Raw genomic sequence first — 4,670 nt, forward strand, 5'->3', positions numbered from 1 at the left:
GGTTAAGGCTGCAGTGAGCTGTGACCGCACCACTGCACTCCAGCCTGGGTGACAGAGTGAGACTCTGTCTCATTAAAAAAAAAGAGGAGTCAAGATGGAGTTATCCTTGGAGATGGGGAGCACAGTGGGACTCCTTGGGGGCTGGGAACACTGCAGGTTGATCTGGAAGCTGGTTACATGGGTGTGTTAAAATTCATCAAGTTGTACTCTCAGGATTTGTACACTTTTCTGTCTGTGTGTTGTATTTCCAGAAAATAAAAAATAGAAACAAAAAAATAATAAACCAGGGAGGAATCAGTCTTAAAACTGCAATCACACTCTGGGCAGATGACCTGATAGCAGGAGTGTGGGGGTGCTCTGAGCCAAGTCAGGGGGTTGGGGGAGGGCAGTGTGCTGCTTCTAGAGACAGCAAGGAAGCAAATTTTGTTAATAAAATCACGTGAATAGAAGCAAACTTACTGCTCCACAGTTGGGGCAGGGGGAGGAGCGGGGTGAGAGTGATGAGCCAGGCAGATGTGCCGTATTGGTGTGGAGGCTTGGCAGCATTTCATCATGGCAGCCCTAGGGATGGCCCAGGCTTCCAGAGTGAAAGCGTGGAGTCCGCAGCATTAACGGGTTGCCTAGGCCCCCACCCTGTCTTCCTCACCTTCTCTGCAGGAACTTCCACTCCAGCCTAAATTGGATTTTTTGCTATGCCCGGAGCAGACACAGCCTTTCCCCATTGTGGCCCATGCGTGTTCTCCTGCAGGAATGCCCCTTCTCCCTTCCTCCCCTTAAAACTGCTTCTTCTCCCTGGTCCCCACCAACCACCTGGTTATACATTCCAGAAACCTGAGAATCACCCTTGACCTCTCCAATCCCTTCACTCCCCAAAACTGACCCTTCACCAAATTCGTTTTCTTTTCTCTGCGCAGTTCTAGGAGTCCATCCATTTCCCCCACATCCAGCACCCTGCACCGCCTAGCACAACTTCTCACCTACGCCATGGCAATGACCTCCTCACTGGGCCCCCTCCTCTGCTCCTACCCCTTTGCAGTCCATGGCCCCCACAGCAGCCACCAGCCACAACCACATCCGCAAATATCCACTGCTGCTGGGTGCCAGGTGCTGCTCCAGGCTCCCGACACACCCCAGGAAACAAAACAAATACCTGTCCTCGGGGTATTTGTATTCCAGAAGGAGAGAGATGGGCGATAAGCAATAAAGGTAAGAGGTCGCAAAATTACCATGGATGGTGGACAGTGATGTATGCATGGAAAGAAAAGTGCGAGCAGGAAAGAAGCATCTGGAAGGCAGGGTGTGGGGAGAAGGATTTGCAGGATTACGGTGCTCAGGGGAGGTCTCTTGGGAAAGTGAGATGTGAGCAAAGACTCAACGGAGCCGAGGGAGCAAGCCAAGATTTCTGGGGTGAGAGTTTTGCAGGCAGAGGCATAGCCAGTGCAAAGGCCCTGTGGTAGGAGACTGCCTGCTGTGTTTAAAGAACAACCAGGATTCTAGGGTGGCCAGATTGCAAAAGAGGAAGAATGATCAGACAGGTAAAAGGGGGGCGGGGGTTGATCCTGCAGCCAGAGCGAGGGTGCTCCAGTGGCTTTCACTATTGAGATAAAGATGGAAGCCCTCAGCCACCCTACTGGGCCCTGCCCCTCAGACCTTGGCTCTGGGCTTCTCAGTTTCCAGCCCCTTCCCACATCCAGCCCCTTTCCACACCCAGCCCCTTCCCACATCCAGCCGTTGCCGCCGGGAGCTGGCTTAGATTTGCGATCCCTCCACCCCCTTCACTTAGTCATTCACAACTCTGTTCAAACAGCACTTCCTCCAAGATACCTTCCCCAAACAGTCATCCAGACCAGTTTAGTCACTCAGCCTCACCCTCTCAAACCACCCTGCCCTTCCCCTACGCCACAGGCCTCCCCAGTGCACAGCCATCTAGCGTTAAGGCTATAATTACTTCATTTGGTTCATTGCAAATTTGGCAGTTGTTTACTCTGTGCCAAGCACTGTCCTGGGTGCCAGGGCACCATGGAGAACAGGACTGACAAGGTCCTTATCCTATGGGAGATGGACCATAAACAGAGCAAATAAGGTAACTTTAGATGATGACATGTACCACACAGAAGATGAAACAGAGCAGTGTGGCTGAGAGTAGTGGGAGGGAAGGCAGCGTTAGCCAGGATGGCTTGGGAGGCCTCTTTGAAAAATTGACTTTGAGCTGAGAAGGAACCAGCTGCATGAGTATGGGGAAAAGAGAGTTTCAGATAGCCAAGCAACAAGTGCACAGGCCCTGAAGGAGGACCAACCTTGGACCACCTGAGGAAGAGAAGGACAGCCCGCATGGCTGGAGCAGAATGGGCTCTCTCTCTCTCCAGCTGGAAACGGCGCTGCACACGACTCCAGATCCTCTCTGGTCTCTTTGTCATCGCATCCATCCCTTGGGCTTGCTGACCGTTGAAGCTCATGGCATTCATTGAATGAAGGTGTAACCATCTCATTTCTGCCCAAACTTCAATCCTGCTTTCTCCATGAACTCTTTCCAGCCCTCCAAGAACAGTCTCTCCTCTATACAAAAACCTCAGAGCCCTCACTTGAGATCTGCGGCTGGTCTACTTGGGGCCAGACAGCCCTGGAAATGCTGTGAAAATGGTGGCCCTCGGTGCACATGTCCACTTTGCCAGGGGTACACGCATCAGAGTCCCAGAGGGCCTCAGACACCCAAAATGTTGATGAAACAGGACTCCCAAACCCCTCACTCTGCAGATGAGGAAACTGAGGGCTAGAGGGTAGAATGTGTACCCTGGGCCTGCCTGACTTTCTGTCAGGCCGCCAGCTGCCAGGCCACATGAACTACCCCATCTGGCTGTGGGAAGCCAGCCTGGGGTCCCTTGTTGGCACTTGGTGTCTCGGAGACTGTTCCCTTCTGCATGGTTGTCCTTGTTTTGATCTGTTAACGCACAGTAAGTACCCCATGGTAGGTCAATGTCTTCCCTTCTCAGATTATTCCTTGAGGGCACGATCAGGTGGTTGGTTTTCTTTAATGTTATTTTACTCCTTACTTTGTGTCTGCACAATTCCAGCTGAGGGACTCCACAAGTACTGGCTGCCTAGTCGGCTCCTTCTTCCCATGCCCTAAGGACCATGGAAGCCGCCATTCGGGGCGTTAACTGGCTTGTGGTCAGGCCTGTGGCTGGATATTCTTAGTAGCCTTCAGTCACCCATCCCGAAAATTTAAACTCCCCGGTCACTGGGGCTTAGATCTCTCCCCACCAAGGAAGAGATGTTTTCTATAATATTTTCAGGCAGTCAGCTCAGTACAGAGCTAAGTGTGCTTTTGCCATCAAAGGTTTAAGCTTTGGGGCAAGGCCGAGCATCACACTGTCGCTACCCACCACTGCCCCAGGCCTGCCTGACAAGCCAGACTGTTTGGAACTGCTTAGCATGATGGAAGCTTTTGGCCACAGCAGAGCCGTTATCACATCTGACCTCGTTCCTGGGCCCTGGGGCAGCTCGGAGGCCTGGGATTCTCGGGCACTTACTGGCCTTCCTGTAGAGATGTCCACTGTGGGTCAAATGGCAACTTAAAAACGGGCATGGGGATTAGAGATCTCCATTTGGGCCATTTCCTTAACCTGCTAGGTGAATTCCCCTTCTAAATGCAACTGCTTCTCTCACTTTCAAGGAGATACCATATTCGGCTTGCCATCAAGCTCTGTGTGCACTGGCAGGGAGTGAGAACAAGGATTGAGAAGGAGTGGGGTCTTAGGGACCCTCCAACAGAGCAATATGGAGGGGAGGGTGGTGTATAGTCAGTAGGGGTACAGCAGTCACTTAAGCACACTTTTTTTTTTTTTTTTTTGAGACAGTTTCACTCTTGTCACCCGGGCTGGAGTGCAATGGCGTGGCCTCGGCTCACTGCAACCTCCGCCTCCCGGGTTCAAGCAATTCTCCTGCCTCAGCCTCTCGAGTAGCTGGGATTACAGGCATGCACCACCATGCCCGGCTAAGTTTTTTGTATTTTTAGTAGAGACGGAGTTTCACCATATTGTCCAGGCTGGTATGGAACTCCTGACCTTGTGATCCGCCCACCTCGGCCTCCCAAAATGCTGGGATTACAGGTGTGAGCCACCGTGCCCAGCCTTCTTGTTTTCTTCCACACTTTCTGATTTCTCTTGGGGTGGCTGCATCTGCAGCTGTGGCTTTCCTCCATTTATCTGGCTCTGGAAGTGCAAGAGCACGGACTGGGAGGAGACGTGGGCTGGGGGAAGAGAAGGTTTCCGTGTGTGTGTGTGTGTGTGTGTGTGTGCGCGCGCGTGCGCACGCGCATGCACACGCGTAAGAGGGTTCAGAGGAAGCAGAAACGTCTCCTCTCTCCCAGCACTACCATTCCACCAATCCATAGCAAGCAAAACTCAGGCTGAATGTTCAAAACCCATGCTTTTGGCCGGGTGCGGTGGCTCACGCTTGTAATCCCAGCACTTTGGGAGGCCGAGGCGGGCGGATCACGAGGTCAGGAGATCGAGACCACGGTGAAACCCCGTCTCTACTAAAACTACAAAAAATTAGCCGGGCGTGGTGGCGGGCGCCTGTAGTCCCAGCTACTCGGAGAGGCTGAGGCAGGAGAATGGCGTGAACCCGGGAGGCGAAGCTTGCAGTGGCGCAATCTCTGCTCACTGCAA

This window comes from Hylobates moloch, unplaced genomic scaffold (assembly GCF_009828535.3).
Source record: "Hylobates moloch isolate HMO894 unplaced genomic scaffold, HMol_V3 SCAFFOLD_7, whole genome shotgun sequence".
NCBI classification, from domain to species: Eukaryota; Metazoa; Chordata; class Mammalia; order Primates; family Hylobatidae; genus Hylobates; species Hylobates moloch.